Consider the following 25080-nt stretch of genomic DNA (forward strand, 5'->3'; position numbering starts at 1 on the left):
GGTTATTCAGAAGTGTGTTGTTCAATTTCCACAAGTTTATGAAATTTTTCGAGTTTCTTTTGCTATGGATCTCCAATTTCATCACACAATGGTCTGATAATATACAGGGGATAACTTCAATTCCTTTGCACTTACCTAAACATGTTCTATGTGTGAGTATGTGGTCTATTTTTGAGAATGACCCATGTACAGCTGAGAAGGATGTGTATTCTGATTTTGTGGGGTGGAAGACTCTGTAAATATCTGTTAAGTTCATTTGTTCAAGAGTTCAATTGAGTTGTAGTATTTCATTACTTATTTTTTGTCTAGTTGATCTATCTATTTGTGACAGTGGGGTGTTGAGGTCCCCCACTACAATTGTATTAATGCATGTATGACTTTTCATGTCCGTTAGTATTTGTTTTATATAGTTGGGTGCACTAGTGTTTGGGGCATAGATATTTATGATTGTCATCTCTTCCTCTTGGATTCTTCCCTTTACAAAGATGTAGTGTCCTTCTTCATCTCTCTTAATCAGAACTGGTTTGAAATCTACTTGATCTGCAAAGAGGATAGCTACTCCTGCTTTTTGGGGGGGTTCCTGTTGCATGGAGTATTGTTTTCCACCCTTTAACTTTCAGTCTATGTATTTCATTTTGAATTAAGTGTGTTTCTTGTGTGCAGCATACTGTTGGATTATGCTTCTTGACCCATTCTGCCAGTCTGTTTATTTTGATTGGTGAATTGAGACCATTAACATTTATGGTTATAACTGAAACGTATTGACTTATCATTGCCATGACTTTTTCTTTTTGTTAGGTTCTCTCCCTTTACATTTAATTTCTTGTCATGCCAGATGGGTACATTCTGCTGGGCTTCCTGGGGTTGTGATCCTCAATGTCTGTTCCTAGGATACTGTGTAAAATTCTTTGGAGTGCTAGTTTTGTATTCACGAAGTTTCTAAGGTGCCCTTTGTCATGAAAGTATCTTATTTCTCCATCAATTTTGAAAGACAGTTTTGCAGGGTACATCAATCAAGGTCAGAGGCTGTTTTCTTTTTGGGCTTGGAATATGTCACTCCAAGCTCTTCTTGCCTTGATGGTTTGTGTTGAGAAGTCTGCTGTGATTCTGATGGGCTTTCCTTTGTATGTGACTTGTTTCTTTTCTCTGACTGCTTGGAGAACTTTGTTCTTCTGTTGAGTTTCTGGAATCTTAACTATTATATGCCTATGTGTAGATTTTTTTGATCAAGGCTATTTGGAGTCCTATATGCCTCATTCATCTGTATGTCAGGTTCTTTTCCCCTGCTTGGGAAGTTTTCTGCCATTACTTCTGTGAAGAGTTTTTTTTTATATCATCTGCACTCTCTCCTGTTTCTTCATTGACTCCAATCAGTCTTATGTTATTATTCCTTGCATCATCTAGCAGCTGCTGGATTTATTTCTTATGTTCCCTTATAATTTTCGAACAAGTTTTCTTTTCCTGGTCATTAATTGTAATCATATCTTCTATATCTGAAATTCTGTTCTCACATTGGCTCATTCTGCTGTGTAGACTTTCAATGGAGTTTTTCATGTCCTGGAAATCTATTTGCATCTGTTTTATGTATTCCATTTGTTTACTATGTTGGTATTCCATCATGCTCCTCAGCTCCTCTCTAGATTTATTAATCATGTCTTGCCCTAGGAGCACAATTTCTCCTGTTATCTGATAAATTATTTCTGATTTCATTTTTTCCAGATTCTCTTTTGTTGCCAGTTCAGGGAGTCCAGGTGGTTGAGTATCAGAGTGTTCCCTCTCATTTCCCTTTGGTGTTGCTGTAGGTGATCTGGTAGTCTGGTTTTGAGACTTATTCACCTGTTTTCTCATTTTGACTGGGGGGGTGGGGTGCTGCTGTTGGTGCCCGCGAGGCTCACCTCCTCTGAGCTGGGAGAGGTGGGCCAGGGGCCGGGGGTGGCAATAGGAATGGTGGCCCAAAAGCCCCTTCCTCTGGGCCGGGAGCAGTGGGACAGTGGCTCAGAAGCCCCTACCTCTGGGCAGGAATTCTTTAAATGCTGAGAACTTGATTAGCTCCAGTACAATGGTCTGGTGGTCTGGTGTCCTCTGCATCTTTGTAGTGTGGAACCAGGTTGTTGTACAGAGAAGAAGCCAAAGGATTGGGGGGGTCCAGTGGATTGCTGCCAGGGTTCGGTGTTTTCAGCAGGACTGGTGACCTCGGGACCACATCCACAGACCTACCTGTCTGCAGTGGGCTGATTCAGTGTTTTCAGTAGTGTTACTGGTGACCTCGGGACCACATCCTCAGACCTGCCTGTCTGCAGTGGGCTGTTTTGGTGTTTTCAATGCAACTGGGGACCTTGGGACCGCGTCTGCAGACCTGCCTGTCTGCAGCGGGCTGATTCAGTGTTTTCAGTGTGACTCTCAATCTCTTTAAAACCATCTGACATTAGGCAGTGACATTATCCCAAAGATCTCTATTAATATTTTGATATTTCAATTTTCAAGTGTTTTCTGAATCTCAGGCAGATTATTCATTTAAATTTTAACTTATTTAATTCTTATATATCTTCATTTGTCTGACTTCATCTATTTTGATCTTTATTATCATTTTGAGTAACTTGCTACATTTTCTATTTTACTCTGAACTTGAATTTTATGCTTGCAACATTTAAGTGATCCAGTTGACAACAATAAACAGTACAGAAGTTAAGTTAATCCCAGATACGTACTTGAGAGGCTGAAGAAGGAGGGTTGCAAGTTTGAGGCTGGCCTAAGCAATTTATCAAGACTGTCTCAAAATAATACTGCACTTAAAAAGGAAGATGAAAAATGAATATAGGTAACTAAAATTAATAGGGATATTTGAGTAGTAACAGCTTTTATAGGTGGTGAATTCACTTATGAATGTTTTTATGTAGTGATAAGTTTTACTTTTCTATCCTACCTTATAAAATCCAGACCTGAAAAATGAATGTTTAAATAACTGGGGAAGGTCCTTATCAGTACTTTTATCTAGAGAAAGTAATCTTAAAGATATATTGTGATTTGACTAAAGTACAAAACTCTCACTCATGGAAGGTTTCTCCCCACTTTTCTCAGAACTCTGTCAAAGTGAATGTTTATATCTCTGGATCATCCTCCTCTGGGAGCAAAAGACCATGTTTCAAGTATTTTTACTCCCTCTTATCCCATCAAAAATGGCATTCATGGAGCCTTACTTTCCTTATGCTCTTTCCTCTCCCTCCTCCCTTCATGACTGGTACTATCTTCCTAAACAAATTCTAGGTGCTTTCTTTCCTAGAGACTTTTAAAATGAGTCTTTATGTTTTGAGCAATTTAGGTTTACAGAAAAATTTAACAGAAAGTACAGAGAGATTTCAGTGTATCCCACCTACAAACATTTTGTCCTATTATTAACATCTTACATTACTGTGATATTTTTGTTGCATTAAATATTATCACATTATTATTGACTTAATATCATAGTTTACATTAAAGTTCATTGTTTTACATTCAATGGATTTTGACAAATATAAAATATCAAATATTGACAATTACACCATCATACATAATAGTCTCACTTCTGTGGAAGTCCAGCCTATTCCACATGCTCACTCCCTTTTCTTTCCCTGAATCCCTTGAAACCTCTTTTATTTTTATTTTCTGTGTAACTTTGTGCTTTCCACAGTATTATATTATTGGAATCATAAATTGCAAGTGTTCTAACCTGCTTTTTTGATTTATCAATGTGCTTTGAAACTTCCTCCATCTCTTTTCAGGAATTCAGGGTTTGTTTCTTTTTTGTTGCTGAATAACATTGCATTGTCTGGATAGATCTATTGAAGGACGTCTTGATTCCTTTTAAGGTTTGGCAGTACTGAGTAGAGCTCCTATAAATATTTGCATGCTGGTTTTTGTGTAGACATATGTTTTCAGCTCTTTGGGGAAAATATCAGGATGTGTGGATGCTGGATTGTATAGTTGGGGTATGCTTAGTTTTCAAAGAAAGTGCTAAATTTTCTTCCAAAGTGTCTGTTAAATTTTGCATTTGTACCTGCAATGAATGAGAGTTGCTATCATTTTGCATCCTCTCCAGCATTTGATGGTGTTAGTAGTTTGCATTTCAGCTGTTCTAATAAGTGTGCAGAGATGTCTTATTATTGTTTTAATTTGTATTTCCCTCATGATAAAATGTATTGAACATTTTCCATATGTTTATTTACCATATGAACAATCTTCTTTTGATGAGGTCTCTGTTCAGTTCTCTGCCTACATTTTTTAGGCGGGTGGTTTTCTTATAGTTGAGTTTTGAAAGTTCTTTGTGTATTTTGCCTACCTTTTTTGGGGGTATATATTTGAAATTTTTTTCTCAATCTCTGACTTTTCATTCTCTTAACTTTCAGATTTTTAATTGATGATCTTTCCTTTTTATGGTAAAGTAGTCCACTGTTTTTAGATCTAGTTCAAAACACCTCTAGTCTAATCATTTTAGTTTTCAGTCCAAATTAGGATATTTGTTACTAACCTGGCTTAATTTGCTTTACTAAGAATAAAATATAGGGCCAGGGATTTAGCTCAGTGGTTCTGCTGCCTGTCTTGCAAGCACAAGTTCAATCCCTGGTACCCCCCCCCAAAAAAAAGTATAAATCTAACATATGTATCATCTAAATCAATCTTTTAATTTATATCCTGCATATTTATATTACTAGACATTTTTCTTCACAAAGGTTACTGTGAATCTTTACTACAAATGAGCCATGGTTTATATTTTGAAATTTCTCATATGATGCTTATTGAATTAAAAATAGCTTTTACCTAACATCCTGTTATTTTCCTACTGCAGTTTTATGGAGGCATCTTCAGTGCATATTGCCAAGAGAAGGAAGTTAGTTTGAAAAGGCTACATATTGTATGCAGCCATTCATAGCCAACAATATGACACTGTAGAAAAGGCAAAGCTTAGAGAGATGGTAAAACAATCCATAGTTACCAAGAATTTGACAGGGAAAGGAGAAACTGAAAAGCTCAGGGAGTTCTAGGGCAGTGAATTCATTCTGCATGATATTTTAATGGTGGACACATGACATTATGCATTTATTTTCTTTTTTTTCATTTTAAAATTTTATTCTAGTTTTGCTATTCACAATGTTTGATTCAGTTCAAATCAACAAATATTCAAACCTAAATGGGAGAAGGATGAAATTATATTACATTTTTATATAATAAGCTAAGTTCTTTTTAAGACTAAAAGTTAATATTGGGATTCAAAAACCTAAATTTTCAAAGTTACTGTTGCTTTAACCATCAATGTATTATTACTTAGGCTACAGGACTGCCCATTAATCTCTCTTGTTGGAGAGCAATTAATCTCTTGAACCACTTTTCCTCAGCTTCAGCTTTTTCAATAAATAAATTTGGATGAGCCAGAGAATTGTCATTTTCGTACTTGATAGCAGTAGGTATGCTGCTAGGGTCTATTTCTTTTTCAACACTGGGTGGATCAGCAACTACAGATGCTGGTCCTGATACTGAAGTTGTATGTTTTACTTCATTAGGTTCCACTGACTTTTTGACTTCTTTACTTGATCTGAATGTCTGCTGAACAAAAGAATCACTTTCAATAGCTTCAATTTCCTTTACTCTTTTCACCTGTTCTACCAGGGTGGCTTGGTCTTCCTCTTTTCTTCTCTTTGGTTCTTCCTCATTTCTTTCTTTGGCCTTCAGTGCTTCATCAGCTTTTGCTTGGAATCTGATAGAATAATATAAAGTTGTATGCAGGGCCGGGGATTTAGCTCAGTGGTTTTGCCACCTGCTGCGCAAGTGCTCATCATGCATTTCTTAAAACCTAAAGAACTGTACAGCAAAAACAAGAGTGAATGTGAGGTTTCTACAAAATGAGAAAAAGGGCCTTAAAAGGAGAGCTCAGTGGTAAATTGTGTGTTTTAGCATGCATGAGGTCTTGGATTCAATTCAATATGAAAGCATGGCCTACTTTTCCCCAACTTGCACTTCGTAGTCTGTAGTTGTGCTATTCTCTCCATTGCTATTTTCAGCCTGAGTATTATTATACAAAAAGCCCTTCCAAAAATTGACTGATTGAAATTAGTCATTCTGGGAATCTTAATCAAAGATTCATAGTTTGTATTCATCTTGTTCAAAACTCTGAATTGCCAATTTTTGTTGAATTTTTTATATAAAAATGAATACATTTTAATTGGTAGTATCTATTAATATCTCCAATTTGGTACTTGCCTCGTGGACATTAAGACAATGGTTCTAAAATTCACTTGGCATTTTTGAAGTCTGGCTTACATAATCCTTTTTCTGAAAAATTACTAATTTATGTTGAAGATAATTTTTAAATCTCTTCTAAAAATTATATTCATATCCATATTATATTATGTTCATCTTCAGTTCAACCTTTGGGCTCTCCCTACTTTTGCTTTAAATTGTTTGCCTTCTAATAATTGAAAAGTGAAAACTAAGCAAGTGTCAGCTAACAGAAGGATAATGCAGTAAAAGAGGCATGGCCCAACAGCTAAGGGCATTGGAATGAGTGGATCTGAATCTTTTTTGTCATTTGTTGGTTGGGTTATATTGAATATATTTCTTAAAGTATGTGACTTAGTTTTTTTAATGATAAAAACAAATAATATCACATACCTTCTTGAATACAAAAGTTTATATAAGTTAATGTACATAAAAACTGTTTATAGTGCATGGAACATGGAATGTACTCAGAAAAATATATGTGTTTTGACATTTATTAAATAGTATTTAACAAAACAAAAATGCCAAATCCTAATCTGTGTTTTGCAGTAACAGAGTAACAAGAATTATACTAATCTCAATACCTTTTGCATAAAAAAGGAATGAAATTCAATAACTGAACTCCTATGATTTTTCTTTCAACAACACTTAGTATACTGGCTAGAGAAACTAAGACAATCAAAAAGAGGACATTAGAATTGAAACTGACAGGATGCTTTATTTTGAGAGCCATTAGTAGCACTTGCAGCCCTATGGAGAGAGTTTCAGGAATACTTTTTGCTGGTCAAGAAGTTCACCATGTCCGTAATTCCAGTGTCTCACTGCAGAACAGCCCCAGTTTAAATTCAATCATTCTGGTTGGCTGGAACCACCCGAGGTACATGCTTGACTGTCTCACTGGGTGGATTGTACCACTTTTCAGGTACAGGGAGTGGATCTTTGATTATAACAATGCAAAGAAAGTCATTGATTTAGCAGAACAGCTGACATCATATTATAATTCCTTAAGGAAAACCTAAGAATGTCATAAAAATTTGCAATAAACTAATTTGAGTACAGCAGTTGTAAAAGCATATTATATACACCAGCAATGGAGTACTTGTAAGACTTCTATGTTAAGAGAATTAATTATTGACACATTATTCACAAATATAAATGAATTTCAATTAATTTAGTTAAATAAATGCATTTGTTCCTTATTGTAATAAATTTCAATTAGTATGAATAATGTTAATATTTATATTTGGGAAGTAATTATTCAAATTCAAGCAACTAGCTAGATTCAGTCAATTTGTAGACTTTGTATTAATTTATTAGGAAAAAATGAATAATATGATTAAATCCATTTGTATTGCTAGTGATACTGGCTGCCCAGTGGGACAGACATGGATGCACCACTGGTCCCTCAAGTAGGGAGGAATGTGTTAATTCTATGTCCTGTAAGAAAAGACTCTTCAGTAAGCACATATACCATTCCAAAATAACTCACTCTATTTCCAAAACAATTAGCAGGTTATACTTCCCAAGTTCTAGGTTTTGTGGCTACCTCACTTGGATCTTACAGAGGGGACCTCAGTTATAATCCTTGATATTTAGGAAGTTTTAGCTAGCTCCCAAATGTTTGGCTGGCAGTTGGTGCTTGTTATGGCTTGTGTCCAGGTTCTCCCAAAACCTCAGGAACTCATAGCTGGGACTTTTGGGAGGTAGCGGGATTTAGTGTATGTGATGCTGGGATCGAGTTGTGTGATGCTAGGTTTAAAGGTGCATGATTACCAAATCAGTCCACTGATTTGTTTAGCATATTTCTGGGTATAAATAATGTGAAGGCCCACCCCGGGAGTGGGTGGCACCACTCAAAAGGCAGGTAGCCTGGAAGGGTTAAAAGAGAGAGGCAGGCTGCTGCTACTGCCCTAGTTTCACTGCTTTACTGTCTTTGGCCAGCCTTGCCCTGCCATGGACTATTTCTCCTCTGCACTGCCATACCACCTTGCCTTAGAGCCAGCTGGCTGTGGACTGAAACCTCTACAAACTATGAGCTAAAGCAAACCTTTCCTTCTTTAGCTTTGCATGTTGGGTATTTTGACTCAGTATGAAGAAAAGCAAATAAAATGGTGCTCTTGAGTTTTTGCTAGTTCAAGTTACCTTTTTTCTGATTTTCTAGCAAATTATTGAGAATTATTCACTTTCCAGCCTCCTATCTACTTTTCTGTTTCCTTCTTACCTTGTTTACTCTTTTCTTATAACTCTATAGATGCAAATCATAGTGAGAGTGTGTTCATAGTGGATACTACAAGGCCAGGGAGATAGAACACAGTTTCCTAGTGCTTTTCCCAGTTAGCCCGGGAGACCTCTTGCCACTCCAACACTGCAGAGTTTGGAGGATAAATTTCATACCAGTATCTAGGGTTTGTCTTAAAAATATGTCTGAAATGACTAAATTGTTAGGTATTTCTTCTGTATCAGTGGTACAGTTTTCAGATAATAAATGGTTTTTATAAAAAAGTATCTTTTTCTAGTATCCTGGATGTTTCATATGTTAAACTCTCCATGTTAATAATGTTTCACACTTTAAAATAAATGCCTGCCCCTCAAGTTCCAATATTGATTATAGTTCTACATCAATCAATACTAATCTCTCATTCTTGATATTGAATAAAATCCACTATATGAATGTAAAATACCACAACATAAATTAATTTTAAAAGTGAGTGAAAGAGCCTTTTGGGCTTACATACCACTGTCCCCAGTGCAGAGAAGCAGAGACTTCCCAGCACTGAGGAGGTGAGAATTTTTGGCCACCTTACCATTGCCCCCAGTACTGAGGAGCAGAGACCTCTGGTGCCAAGGAGGTGAGCCTTTTGGGCCACTGTACCAATGCTCCTAGCACAGAGGAGCAGAGGCACCCAGCGCCAAGTAGCTGAGACTTTTGGGCTGCCATACCACTACCCCAAGGGCAGAGGAGTAGATGACCACAGCGCCAAGTAGCAGAGCCTTTTGGGCCCCTGTATCACAGCCCCCAGTGCATAGGAGGTGAGCTGTGTGGGAACCAGCAGTGCATCCCAACCCCAACCCCTGCCTGTGAGAAGACATGTAAACAAGTCTCAAAACCAGACTTTCAGATCACCTAAAGCAACCCCAAAGTGAAATGACATGGAACAGTCTGATACTCAACCACCTGGACTCCCTGAACTGGCAACAAAAGAGGATCTGGAAAAAATGAAATCAGAAATAATTTATCAGATAACAGCAGAGATTGTGCCCATAGTGCAAGACATGATTAATGAATCTAGAGAGGACACAGATAAAAAAAATAGAGGAGCATAGGAACGTGATGGAATCCCAACATAGGAAACAAATGGAATCCATAAAACAGATGCAAACAGATTAACAGGAGGTTAAAAACTCCACTGAAAATTTAAGCAGCAGAATGAGTCAATGTGAGGACAGAATTTCAAATACAGAAGATAAGATTGCAAATAGTGACCAGGAGAAGAAAAATTTCTTTAAAATAGTAAGGGACCATGAGAAATCAATTCAGCAGCTGCTAGACAATGCAAAGAAGAATAACATAAGACTGATCAGAGTCAATAAAGAAACAGGAGAGAGTACAGACAACAACAACAACAACAAAACTGTTCACAGAAGTGATGGCAGAAAACATCCCAAGCAGGGGAAAAGAACTTGACATACAGATAAGTGAGGCATATAGGACTCCAACTAGGGTTGATCAAAAAATATCTACACATAGGTATATAATAATTAAGTTTCCATAAACCCAACAGAAGAACAAAATTCTACAAGCAGTGAGAGAAAAGAAACAAATCACATACAAAGGAAGCCCATCAGAATCACAGCAGATTTCTCAATGCAAATCCTCAAGGCAGGAAGAGCTTGCAGTTATGTATTTCAAGCCCTAAAGGAATCAGTCTCCAACCCAGATTGATGTACCCTATAAAAATATCTTTCAAAATTGATGAAGAAATAAGATGCTTTCATGACAAAGATCACCTTAGGAACTTCATGAATACCAAACCAGCAATCCAAAAAATTTTAGAGAATATCCTAAGCAAAGACAATGAGGTTTACAACCACAGGAAGCCCAGCAGAATGAAATCATCAGGCAGGACAAGAAATTAAATGAAAAGGGGGAACATCCAACAAAAAGAAAAAGTCATGACAATGATAAGTCAACACTTACCAGTTCTAACAATCAATGTTAATAGTCTCAATTCACCAATCAAAAGAATTAGACTGGCAGAAAGGGTCAAGAAGCAAGATCCAACAATATGATACATAAAAGAAACACACTTAATTTAAAAAGAAAATCATAGACTAAAAGTTAAAGGGTGGAAAACAATATTCCATGTGACAGGAACTTGAAAAAAAAGCAGGAGTGGCTATCCTCTTTGCAGATCAAGTGGATTTCAAACCAACACTTAAGAGAGACAAAAAAGGACACGACATCCTTGTAAAGGGACCAATCCAAGAGGAACAGATGTCAATCATAAATGTATATGCAACAAACCCTAGTGTGCCCAACTATGTAAACAAATACGGAGAAGAAAAATCAAATAAGCACTAATACAATAGTAGTGGGGGACCTCAATACCCCACTGTCAAAAATAAATATATCAACTAGACAAAAAATAAGCAACAAAATACTAGAATACAAAGAAAGTCTGGAATAAGTGAAATTAACAGATGTTTACAGAGTGTTTTTCCCCACAAATTCAGAATACACATTATTTCAGCTGCACGAGTCGTTCTCCAAAATAGACCACATACTCACTCACAGAGCATGTTTAAGTAAATGCAAAGGAATTGAAGTTGTCCTCTGTATATCAGACCACAGTGCAATGAAATTGAAGATCAATAGCAAAAGGAACTGCAAGAATTTCATAAACACATGGAAATTGAAGAACACACTTCTGAATAACCAATGGGTGACAGAAGAAATTAAAGAAGAAATCAGACAGTTCCTACAATTAAATCAAAATGCCAGTACAACATAATGGAATGTATGGGACACCATGAAAGCAGTCTTATGAGGGAAATATTTGTAGCAGTGAATACTCATGTTAGGAAAACAGAGCCCAATTAAACAACCAGATGCTGAACCTCATCCTTCTAGAAAAAGAAGAGCAGGACAAACCCAAAGGTTACACAAGAGAGGAAATTATAAAGGTCAGAGCAGATCAGTGCAATGGAGACTAAGAGAATGATACAAAAAAAATCAATGAAGCCAAGAGTTGTTTCTTCAAAGAATAAACAAAATTGACAAACCCTTAGCCAATCTTATCAGAAAAAGGAATGAAAAGGCCAAAATCCAAGCATTTGGAATGAAAAGGATGAAATTACAATGGACCCAGTAGAAATCCAGAGGATCATCAATACCTACTTCGAGACCCTATATGCCAATAAGATGGAAAACACAGAAGAAATGGACAAATTCCAAGGTATGTATGAATTACCAAAGTTGAATGAAGAAGACCTAAAAATTCTAAACAACCCAATATCAATCAATGAAATTGATAACATAATTAAAAACTTACCAGCTAAGAAAAACTCGGGTTCTCATTGCTTCACTGCTGAATTCCACAAGACATATGGAGAGGAACTACTGCCACTACTGTTTAAACTCTTCAATAAAATTGAAAGGGAAGCAATACTCCCGAATTCATTCCTGGAAGCAAGCATCACATTTATTCCCAAAGCAGAGAAAGACCCAACCAAGAAGGAGAACTATAGCCCAATCTCACTAATGAACATAGATGCAAAAATCCTCAATAAGATACTGGCAAATAGGATCCAGAAGATCATCAAGAAGATCATACACCCTGATCAAATGGGATTCATCCCAGGGATGCAAGGATGGTTCAACATATGCAAATCAATCAATGTAATACACTATATCAATAGAGCCAAGGACAAAAAACATATAAACATCTCAATAGAAGCAGAAAAAGCATTTGACAAAATCCAACATGCATTCATGATAAAAACCCTACAAAAAATTGGAATAGATTGTCTGTACCTCAATCTGATAAAAGCCATCTGTGAAAAACCAACAGCCAATACCATACTAAATGGTCAAAAACTGAAATCCTTCACACTAAAATCAGGAACACGACATGGATGTCCACTGTCACCACTCCTGTTCAATATATTTTTGGAAACATTAGCCACAGCAATTAGACAAGAGAAAGAAATAAAAGGAATAAAGATAGGAAATGAAGAGTCAAATGGGCATTATGTGCAGATGACATTATATTCTATATAGAAGACCCAAGAACTCCACCAAAAGTCTTCTAGACTTAATAACCAAATTCAGTAAAGTAGCTGGATACATGTTCAACACACAAAAATCAATAGCTTTCCTCCACAGGAACAATGGAGTCACTGAGAGAAATAGGGCAAACAATTCCTTTCCCAGTAGCATCAACAAAACTGCAATACTTAGGAATCAACCTAACAAAAGAAATCAAAGACTTTGTCTCTGAAAACTATAGCACTCTGAAAAAAAGAGTTTGAAGATGCTATCAGCAAATGGAGATACATCACTTGCTCCTGGGTAGTAAGAATCAACTTAGTGAAAATGGCCATACTTCCAAAACTGCTGTATAGATTCAATGCAATCCCAATTGAAATTCCAGTAGCATACTTCACGGACCTTGAGAAAACAATCCAAAAATTTATTTGGAAAGAGAAGAGACCTAGAATAGCAAAAGCAATTCTAAGTGACAGAGACATGGCAGCACAGCAAGAGACACCACCAACAGTGTGAAAAGAATACCCACAAGTTGGGAAAATTTTTACCAGCAGTTCCTTAGACAAAGGTCTCCTATCTAGAATATACAAAGAACTTTAAAAAATCAGACCTGCTCAATTTAAATACCTAATCCAAAATTGGGCATCTGAAATGAACAGACATTTCTCAAAGAAATAGAAATAGCAAATAAACATTTGAAAAAATTTTCAACATCACTGATCATTCGAGAGATGCAGATGAAAACAACACTGTGATGCTACCTCACCCCAGAAAGAGTGGCTGCTATCATGAAATCAAACAACAACAAATGCTTGCTGGCCTGTGGGGAAAGAAGAATCCTGCTCCACTACTGGTGGGAGTGTAGACTGGTACAACCACTGTGGAGATCAGTATGGAGATACCTCAAAGAACTAGGACTGGAAGTCCCATTTGACTCAGCTATTTCCCTGCTGGGTATGTTCCCCAAAGAATTAAAAGAATCATACCACAGTGATATATGTGCACCCATGTTCATAGCAGCACAATTTATAATAGCTAAAACTTGGAAGCAGCCCAATTGCCCATCAACTGGAGACTGGATAAACAAAATGTGTTTTTTAAATATCAAATGGAGTACTACTCACACATAAAAAATGAGAAATTGGAGAGATTTATTGCTAAATGGATGCACATTGAGGCGATACTCTTAGGTGAAATAAATAGAACATACACTTGTAAACATCAAATAGTTTCTCTAGTGTGAGAAACTGAAAGTGCAATTAAAGACTAAAAGGTGAAATAGATAATGTGAAATAGGAAGAAAAGGGGCAAAGGGGAAGGGGAAGTGGGAGGAGTAGGGGAAAGGAATGAAGGGAATGGAATCAAAATGAGAAAATGAAAAATGGAAGCAATGTCTTTGAAAATGTGGAGGGCTAGAGGGGTTAAAGGGAGGGAAGGGGAATGGGGAGAAAATAAAAACCAAGAGAGTTTATGTAAAGGTGCAGATTTCCAATGATAAATGTAACTGTCTTGTATACCTAAAATGTACCAAGAAAATTAAAAAAATAAAAATAAGTGAGAAATACATAACTTTCTATATTATATAATATTTGAAACTTTCAGCCTTGGTCCTCTACCACAATTTTACTGTTAAAAAATTGTTTCCATGGCTAATCCACCAGCCTCTTTTCATTAAGAAAAATAAAGCATTTTAATGTCAAGAACAAAGTCTTGCACATAAAAGGATTCATTAATTTTTATATTCTTACCTCTTTCTGTTTTGCTTCTCAAAATGAGAATATTAAGCATTTCACCACCAACTCCATGATGTATATCAAATACTAGAGGATTTGGCATTGGAATCAATGCTTTGTGTTGTTGTTTTTTTATTCTTGGAGTGTGGAGTGAGGATGGAAATTATAATTTGGGAACAATGAAAAGTTCTACAAGAGTGTTTGATCAAAATAACAAACAAAACAAAAACAAAGTGGTCATACCCCACCTGTCATACCCCACTCAGGGTATTGACCATACAATCCCTGAGCGAGTATTTTTCTGTTCAAGATTAGGATGTTGAGTTTGTTTTATTTTCTTATTGGTTTCTCTGATGCTGCCATCATTGCTACCCTCCTATATAATAACTGTGAGTGCGTGCATGCACGCACATACACACATACACACACACACACGGAATATACAGTGTACCAAGGTCCATTTAGTAATCAAATCATCTTTATTAAAACATAAGTAAATCTTGAGATATCAACTGGACATGTTAAATCTTAAGATTATTTCATAATCCATGTTTAAATTAATTGATTGAGTCACATGAAGTTGCTGATTTCAAATCCACATTAGATCTTCAGAAAAATAATTCTATTATCTTGGTTTTAACTAAGTTACCTGGTAATTTTCCTACCTGTTCACAGCCCTCCTGTGAATAGATGGAATAAAGTGCTGTAACTGACTTGTTAGATGCTACCCTTTAGTTCTCATGACTGTCCCCGTGATTCTGCTCCCTGTCCTGCATTGTTCAGTGGGGTTCATTTTATGCCACTGAAGGTATTTTTTGTGATGAAAGTCACTTATCTTTTCCTTGAATTTAAACTTCTACAAAAAGGAGCAGTCTTTTTAAACTTAATATACATTGTTTAATTTGTAACCTAAAGCATTTTTTTTACACCCAGTATACCTTGATTACCATGTTTAACTCTCAGAGATAAAGTGTCTAACCAAGAACAAAAATACTTCTCTGTAATTTAAATTTAGGAAGATTATGGGGTTGAGACATAAAATTCTTTTTTTCTTCTTTCACTTCATTTTTCACCAAAATTCTTCTTCTGCTAAGCCCACAAACATTCAAAACTGGAGATAGGGATATATAAATACTAATGGAGTCAGAGATGATCTATTTGAAAACAAAAATCAAATCCTTAGACTTTCATTTCTTTATGTAGGCTATGCTAGACTATAATTAGTGCAGATTTCCCCATTCAGAGGATAGAATTTCTTTAAAGAAAATTTACAGAATATATTTTCTTAAAATAAAAGTAATGTCAGATTTTATAGACATAATTTGTTACATTATCCAAGAAATAACTGAAGTATGCCAGAAATTATATTTTTGTTTGTTTTTGTAGTGTATGTTTGCAATACATAACAGTTACATGGGTTTTGGAGAATTGGTACATATGTATATCATTGCCAGGTCATTTTCAATCTTTTTACCTCTCCTCCCTACTCTCCCACTTTCTTGATTCCCCCAAAAGAATGCCCCCTCATTTCTTACCATCTCTTCTCTGTTTTACCCATTATTTGTATTTTGAGTTTTTCATATAAGAGAAACTATGCAATATGTAACTTAACCTACTTCACTTAGAAGCCATTTTCCTGCAAATGACATATTTCTTAAAATTTATGGCTAAATAATATTCTATCATGTACATATACACCACATTTTATTTATTGATTCATCTGTTAATAGACACCTAGGCTTTTTCCAGAGTTCAGCTCTTGTGAATTGGACTGCTGTAAACATGGGTATGCATGTGTCATGATAAATGATGTCTTTAACTCTAGCCAGGAAAAGAATAGCAAGGTCAAATGGAATTTCCATATATAGTTTGTAGAACCTCCACACTGATTTCTATAGTGGATGTATTAGTTTGCATTCCCACCAACAATGCAGAAGTGTTCATTTTTCCCCACATCCTCACCAGCACTCATTGTTTTTGGTGTTCTTGATGATATCCATTCTGACTGGAGTAAGATGGAATCTCAGAGTTGTTTCGATTCATTTTCCCAATGGTTAAAGATAAAAAACAGTTTTTCATACATGTATCTTTTAAGAAGTGTCTGTTCAGTTTTTTTCGGCTAAGAAAAAAGATAATTATGAATGCTTGCACATAACCTATTATAGCTAAGCTCACTCAGACTACTACAACCATACAAATATGGACACATAGATATTGAGATGCAGATATATGATGGATTTTGAGTATTAAAAATTATATAAAACTTAATCTATAAAGGTTAGCAGTTGGTGTTGGCTAGCCTATGAGAGTCTTCTTTTTGGTTTTATCATCATGATGCATAGAGTACTAGGATAGAAATTTAATAATCCATTTAATAGTGATTTTGTATTGGCTTATGGAACAACCCTAAATTGGCCGTAGTCCTACCTCGGTTCATAAACTTAATTCTTTTCATGATTTTGGTCACAGAATTTGTTGGTTAAAACCAGAATTGCAGAACAGATTCTCTGACCAGAAATATGGAAAGAATTGTTTGTGACTGAGGTACCACTTACATGCTGGAACTGTGATTCAGCATTTGGGATAAATATATTTAAACTGTTGACATTTTTAAAGATTTAGTTCTATTTAGTTCACTATATACTGATCACATTTATTTAATTCTATGTTTTTAATGATGACTATGACTAAAGACAAGTTTATAGATAATATTAAATAATAGTTCTACAAGTTTGTGAATTAATGACTTGCTTTTTACCACACTTTTTCTTCAAATTTATATAAATTAATAATTTCCCATTCGTAGTTATTGAAGATATTATATGGATTTATGTCATACCTTTTAAAGAAATGTCCTACTCAAAATTAGCTCTTTTATTTTTTAGATGATCTTCAGCTAATCAAGAATAATTTTCCACATTCTACTATTCTTTATCCCAAGAATAACTATTTTCAAAGAGGACAAATTTCAGAGAGCCTGCCTATTTCTGTATAAAGCCTAGTACATGAAGGAAGATGGAGGTTATGAAATCAGATATGATTGCTCAAAATTTATATTTTCTAGTAAGTTAATTGAAACAGGATGAGAAAAAAGGTATATTTTACTGTTTCCACACTTTTGAGCTTACTGTTTTCTTCAAACATAAATTTTTTAATGTAGTTCCCAGAGCTGAACCTTCTTTCTTCTAATCTGTCTTTCCAATGTAGTCAATTTTTCTTTCAGAATTTGAAATAATTCCTTCTCAGTAACTTGGTACTTCAAGATTGTCATCTAATGCTTCTATTTAAAAAAACAACAACAATAATAGTCTCTAGATGGACTGGAAAACCTCCTGTTTAGTGAGTCTTATTTGTTTTGAAAACAACTTTTGGGCAAACTATGAATTTCCACATTCCCTCTCCTTTTCCTTCCCTGAGGTGGGCTCAGAACACAGCTCCAGTGCTGGTGTTGATATTGTGATTAGCTACCAGCCCTGAGTCAGATTTTATACTCACTTCTAACACATAGATTTTTGGTCTGGTCTTTGGTCTCAGGAGTTTTTGTTGTTGTTGTTGCTTGTTTCTATAGAGAGTCATTAAGTTTTTCCCTTAATTTACAAAAACCAACCAAACAAAAATATTAAAAGCATGTTTTATATTAGATTTGGTTATTTTTACTTTCCCATTTTAATGTATATACTGAAGGTGTGCCACATGATGTAATATTCATGGGAAAAGTGATTATCATGGTCAAGCTAACATTCATTTTCTCACATAGTTACTTTGTGTGTGTGTCGGAGATAAAAGCACTTGAACTCTATGCTTAGGAAATGTTCAATATACAATAAAATATTACTAACAATAGTCATATGGTATAGACTAGCTCTTCATTTATTCACCCACATTACAATTTCATACCCTTTGACCAGTATCTCTTCATTCTCCTACCCTACTAACCACAATTCTATTTCTTGTTTCTAAGTACTTTGATAGTTTTAGATTCTTAACATCTAGATCAGTATATATTCCAATGTAAATATTCAGTGTAGGAATGAGCCTATGAGCTCAGCTCAAACCTGACCAAGGGGTGACAAGGATGAAAAATAAAAAGACACAGAAAAAGGTTAAAATCTGGGAGCCAGGGGACTCATGTCTCCCTTTGACATAGAGCCCAAAGTGACTGGCGCATTTTGGCTTTATTCACTCTGACACAGATGCAAGCCATTAGAGTTCCACAGGATTCACGGGTCTCCCACCCTCCATGGTACTTCTCTGGGTAAACATCTTAACCTCAGGTGTTTTTACTTTTCCTTGTGGCATGTTAGCATGCTTGCATGCCCTCTTTCTTCTCAGTGCTCAATGAAGAGGCTAATTAGGCCTCATTCTTCCCATCTGATTGCCACAATTCTGGGAAATTTTTATTAGATGAATGTGTGACTACCTGGCCTTATATTTGCATTATAAGTGATATGAGATTTTGAGAATTGTTTGTTTTACTTACTGTTAACATTGTTCCCTCGGATATCTTAGTTTATTTAATGCAGTTATATGAATTGTTTTGGATACATTTTATGTGCTAGGTTCTTATACACAAAAGAAAAGTCTGCTTGCAAGTTTGACCCTGAACTGGTGCCTGAGAAATAGAACGGTAAAAAGTTCCTTACAGTGATATAAAACTACATAAATGAAAAAAGAAAGGCTTAATAGACTCAGACTTTGTGCAAACAAACTGAACATCTGCTTTTCTTCCGAGTGTCTGGAATTTTTCCATAGGTTAGGCAGAGAACCTACATAATCAATGCTCTCTATAAGTGTTAAACACTGAATTTTTAAGAAGCTTCTCTGGAAAGGCAATACTTCCCAGGTGCCACAGTTCCATGCCAGAAGTAAAAAGTTTGTCTTGAGTGATTGCTCAGGAACAGAACTCTTCTTGTACCTGGTTCATTATGGTCTTTGCTCCAGGTACCTTTTGCCTTTGCTGACTCATCTTTGAATCCTTTCACCATAAGAAATCATAGTTATGAGTAGTACCCTGTGATGAATCCTACAAGCCTTCCTTTTGATTAGCTGAACCTGGTATAGTGTTGGAGATTCCTGACAAAGCTGTGCATAAATTGAGCCAACTGAGAAAAAATATTACCTTTGAGCTATAGACTTGTAAGGGAGATGAAGGAGGAAAGTAAGGGAATAATAGATATTCAAATAGATAATCTCAATGTAATTTGATTAGTAATGACAGAACTGTGTGGAGTGCTATGAAAACATTGAAAAGGGATGTTTATAGGAGTTCAGGATAGGCTTTGAAAATGGGAAAATACTTTGATAGGAAAGAAAGGTAGGCAATACTCAACAAAGGGGAATGAATATGTAAATAAAATAATAATAATAATATTAATAATAATAATAATAATAAAGTCCACAAAAGCAACTAACAATCCTTACTAAATCCCAACATTTATTTAAACCCTTTCTATATATAAACTAATATAATCCTTCATGTCAATCATGTAAAATAGGTGCTATATTTATGCTTTAAAAGTGGAGAAGCTTGGCTACAGAGATTAAGTGTATTGCATGGACTCATACAGCCAATGTACAAAACTCAGGCAATCTGGCACTTACTTTCTGCTAGCTTTTTAAAGAAGGGAAATGGAATAGATTTGTTTAATATTTTATTTTTATTTTTCAATTACAAATTAATTTCTTATAGAGAAAAGGCCTTTAAAATTATATAACATATGAGATGAGATTTGCAAAATAAGATATACTTTTATTAGCTCAATGGGAAAATAAGACTTACCAACACAAATATATAATGCAGCCTAAGACAATATAAACAATCATTATTTCCTTTGTGCATGTGTAGGGTCAGTCATATCCTCACATTACCAAGATCAGTGATACAATCACAATAGCCTTTTAATGAATCATTGCTTCACTTATCAAATAAGATCTAGTCATCCATTGGACAATCTTTAGTTTCTACTATCATATTTGACTTAATTTTTTCAGTGGTGAATGACTTTTTAAAAATATCTTTGTGTGCATAAGCCTTCAGAATTGTTATATAAAAAGTGAATATAATTTATTTTCAAGAAATATTTTCTACTTGATATATATATATATATATACATTGAAATTTTAGATACAATTAGGAGAATAAAGAGGCTACCTTTAACTTTTTCTCCTTCAAAGATGTAAAAAAGCTTAGAGATATAAATGAAGAAGGAAAACAGTACTCTTGTCAGTAGTTGAACTAACATCTTTTGGACCATTTAGTATTTCAGCATCCTCTTTGACTAAACTTCATAATACAACATAATAATGAAAGGACTAACTTCTAATGCAACTTGAAAAGTAAGATTTTCAAGTGATCTGATATGCATAAAAATGATACTTTCATAGATGGAGAATGAAAATCAGAATCTGTATTTGAGCATACTGAGAGTAATATATTAATGGGGTGAATATTTAGGAATTAGCCAAAGATATATCGAAATTATAAACTTTTAGGAAAAGAATTGTTTACATCTGGACAAAATTTAATATGATGCTCAATATAAATTATATACTGAGGATCGCACATTATGTCACTTACATTTATTTATGATTTTTTATTTTTAGGATTATGATTTATAATGGAATTTTAAATTTCCAGCTCTCTTAAAGTTTTGTTTTTATTATTTTTGTAATTATATTTACCATATTTATTTTAATATCCATTTCTGACAACTGCAATATCTATTTCTGTCATAGGTTTGTTTCTGTTGTCTTTTGCTGGCTTCAACACATTTGGTCTTTTTTCTTTGTATTCCTAATAATTTTTTAATGGAACATTGCCCATTGTACATAAAAAATCATAGGGGTAATTTGAATCTGTAGCACTGTTTCCTTTATCAGGAGAAAATACACTTTTACTTCCAGCAGAGGGAAGGTAAATGTTATCTTAGTTTACAGTGTGATTGAAATATATAGTGAATGTTTAAATTTTTTAAAATTACAATTAAAAAAGCACATCATCGTTAATTTCCTTCAAAATATCCACCAATGGAACACACTTATCCCATTCTTCTTGCCACTTTCTGAAACAGTTCTGGAAGTCCTCTTTCATGTCATTATGAGTTGTGACCAAAAATAATGATGAATGCCACTGCTGAGTGTCATTAACAAGGCAGTCTTGTAAAATCATTACCATGTGACTTTATCCATTCTATTCATCAGATCCAGCAACATGCAATTTCTGGTTCTTCCTTGAAGTTAAAATGATCATCAAAGGTAGATATTTTGAATCAATTCAGGACACTGAGGGGACTATTATAGTGCAACTAAGATACTTAGGGAAGAGGTCTTCAAAAACTGCTTTAGAAAGTGGCAAGAATAATGGGATAAATATATTCAAAGGGGAAAAATTTGAAGGGAATTAATACTAATGTGTCTTTTATTGTAATTATCTTTATTTTTAGGTCATACATTGTAATTCAACCAGGAATGGACATCTGTTAATTGCAATTCAGTCTTAGTGAAAGTTGGTTTAATCCTTGGTTTACCCCCAAATAAATATTTTTGCATATGCATATCTGTGTATATATACATACATACACATAAGTACAATATGGATATATCTGGCACATGATTTTGTTCAGCTAACAGAGCTGATATCAGCATTCAGTTCCCAACCAGGATATTTTTCAGGATTCACTCTTATTGATGTTCCTGTATGCTATTTCAGGTTCCTCAATGCCATGAGAAGCTCTATTCCATTTCTTAGCCCAATACACATTGCTTCCAAATTTGCAAATGTTTTAGGAAAAACAGTAATGAATATTTGGTTCACTCTTTTGAACTTCCTTTCTCTCTGGCCTCATGACTTCTCAATACATAGCCTTCAAAATTGTTCAGTGCCTTCTAGCTCATATAATTTGGATTTTCTACAGTTTTTCAAATTTTCTTCACCATAAGTATTGGTCTGCAACAGATTTTCCTGAGGAATCTTCCATGTATTATTAAGGATGCAACATTTAAAGCACATTTAAATATTTTGTTCTCTATAAAGTGTTTAACCAGTTTCAGAATACTTGAATATTATATTTAAAATATTCTCATTGTTTTCAAATAACAATATTTTAAATTGGGGATGAATAATCTACTGTGCTTAAAAGTCACTTAGCATGTAATGTGCAATTTGGTTTAGGAGTTGGTTAGATGAAGATTTTCTAGTCCAGAGCACAGCCAAAGTATGTGATTTTACAATATTATGCCACTCAGAAATTTAACTAACTCCATAACCTTTGCTTCAAGCTCCATACTTTAGCTAGAACCAAGTTGGAAGTGAATTTCTTTTTCTTTTCTTTCTTTCTTTTTTTTTTTTTTTGTACCAGGGATCAAACTCAGGACCTTGCACTTGCGAAGCAGGCATGGTGCCACTGAACTAAATCCCCAGCCCTGGAAGTGAATATCCAATGTGGCTTATGTCTGAACTTAACCCATTTCATTATTTTAATCATTTAATTATTTTGTTTTATTCTTGTAATAAATAAGTTGGTAACAGGTTAAAGGCTTCAGTCTGAATAAAACTAATGTTGACAAATATCCCTCAGAAGAGTTTTCTCTTAATTAAAAAATTCTCATGACAATTTTTTTATAAGCTCCATCCAAAGGGCCTCTACTTTATTTATTTTTTTTCTTAAATAATTTTATTGGTACATTTTAGGTATACAATACATTTACATTTATCATTGGGTGCTTGTACCTGTACATGATATATCTTAGTTCTTATTTTTTCCCCATTACCTGTGCACCCTTCACCCCTCCACCGAAGTCTCATGACAATTTGAACAATTTTTTGTTATACTTTATATTTGCTCATAATAAAGAAATTTCTTTACTATAACAAAAGAACCTACAAATGTGTAAGTATTCTCTGGTCTTGTACGAGTTCAATTCTGATAAAAATGTCATTTCTTTCATTTCCTAATGAGAGCCTTGTCCTTCAGTAAATTCAAGGAAATGCCATTTTATTACTTCATATAACTCATCACTTTGAGTTACTACTAATGCACATTAATATAACATTTCCCCAGAATCCTATTCCACATAACTTTACAAACAAATGAGAAAGGCACATGTGAGGAATTAGATATTTAATCACTTAGTAGCCATCCTTAGAGCTTTGGCACACTGTAGCAAAGCAATAAAATGATTGATTCAAGAAAAGCAGTTAGACTGCAAATTACACTCTGAAATATTTAGTTCCAAAATTTCAAATGTGAGTTATTGTTACTATAGTCCATGGTTGTTCATTCAGGGATTGATAAATTTTATAGATATTTTGTGCAAGTCAATTTTCCAAGAACTTTCTTCCTCATTTCCATCTCCAAATTACAATATTCATTGAATATTCAGGGTCTATGTTCAGGAGGGAGGGTTGTAGGGAAAGTTGACTCTGAATCCACTAGTTATGTACATAGCAGAAAAATTTTACTCCTTATTTTGGAATTTTCATATTATTTGAATAGTCAAGCAGGATAATTTTTCACTTGTAATAATGCAATAATTAAAGTATTATATATGAATAATTTGTTGATGCAACCTCTTATCTCTGACATGTAATCCCATTTTTAATGAATGGATTCATTTGTTTTCCTGCAATCTCAAGAATGAAAAAAATGAGTCTAAGTCTTCATGTAATATAATTTAATTTTCTTTTGAATTTATTCATGTGCTGAGTAAATGCTTTTGCTAAAATGAATTTTTGGTTCTTGTCTCATAGTACTATCTATAAGTTTTAAGGTATGAATTTGTTATAGCTGTGTGAGTGAGTTTGATGCATTTGAGCATTGATTACTTAATCATGCTTCAATCTTATTCTTCACCTGTTACAGGGATACAACAAAAATATATGGATTGATAGATTAAGAATTACGGAAGTAGATACTAGCCACCAAGAATCTCTACATGCAGAAAATAAACATAGGCAAGGGAATAATAAATATTATTATTGGAATTATATTTATTAAGATATATAGCATACTTATGAAGTGTTGGTGTGTTTTCTAAGTGCTTGGAGTTCCTGATATCTTAGCTTCACATAGTTACATTCTTCAAACTTTACTTTTAAAATTTTCTGAAAAATAAAACAAAATGATATTATTTATATGCTATATCACTCATTCAAATATACTATTAAACCATATACATGTTAAAATACTTTAATTTTCAGTATTAAGCATGGATCTTATTTGTACTGCCAATCTAGAAGGTGACACTTGCCGGCAGAAATGCTTCTAGTCATTTTCTCCAGTTGAAAATGGCCTGATCATATTTAAGTGATTTTTTTGACACTGTGCTCTGATGATAGTACACAGCAAATAATGAGTAGAAATAAATATACTGAGTATTAGGAAACATAAGAAATACAATTATCAGCAACATGTGATTTCAGTGTTCTGGACCTTTACAACATGAAGGAATTAATATTAACTACAAGTAAATGAAAATTGAACTGTCTAAATTGCAGGTCAAAAGAACAAAAAAGGTATAGGTTTGGGAAAGGAAGAAAAATTTCCCCCACTGATCCTAGGCTTCAGAATATGACAAATACACTGAATGTCAAGAACTTCTGAGAGTTAATCTCTGTCCTGAAGGACTTTTGTAAGAGCATGGATGCCCATATTTCATGTTTCAGTGAGCCCTTCAATGCTTCTTGGTTTCTTTTACCTTGAACTGCACATTTACCAGTAACAATCTTTACTGCTGCATCCTTCCCGGCCTGCCCAATTATGAGCTGCTCCATTCATTTCCTCTGGTTAAGCAGCACTGTCCTTCTTAGGCCACATTTAACACAGGAAAATA

This window comes from Heterocephalus glaber, unplaced genomic scaffold (genome assembly GCF_053883595.1).
Source record: "Heterocephalus glaber isolate CG9 unplaced genomic scaffold, H.glaber_assembly_v1.0 deba00000546, whole genome shotgun sequence".
Classification (NCBI taxonomy): domain Eukaryota; kingdom Metazoa; phylum Chordata; class Mammalia; order Rodentia; family Bathyergidae; genus Heterocephalus; species Heterocephalus glaber.